The sequence below is a fragment of the Cryptomeria japonica genome, unplaced genomic scaffold, assembly GCF_030272615.1.
Source record: "Cryptomeria japonica unplaced genomic scaffold, Sugi_1.0 HiC_scaffold_222, whole genome shotgun sequence".
Lineage (NCBI taxonomy): Eukaryota > Viridiplantae > Streptophyta > Pinopsida > Cupressales > Cupressaceae > Cryptomeria > Cryptomeria japonica.
Window position 1 is genome coordinate 77,177 of NW_026729044.1, and position 324 is coordinate 77,500.

Here is a 324-nt window from a genome sequence, read left to right on the forward strand (position 1 = left end):
GTGTGTGTGCTTGTGCCATTTCCTTGGCGGTATTAACGAGATATTAAAGAGCGGAGTGAGCGCCTCGCCCAGCTATGTTTGGGGCTCTCACTCCCTTACCCGGTGTGCGACCGCTTTGCACGTAGGTTGCGGAGCATCGCGACTCTTTCGATGTTTGGCGGTTGTCTTCCGGTGATGCGTTGGTCCCGAAGTGCACGTTACTAGCATTTCTGCCATTGTTCTCGATCTTTGGCACGTTCCTTCGTTGCAATTGGATATATATCTCCGTTTATACGCGCAGGCTTCTCCCGCCTATTCAGCGCTGTCCCACTCTCAGCACTCTCG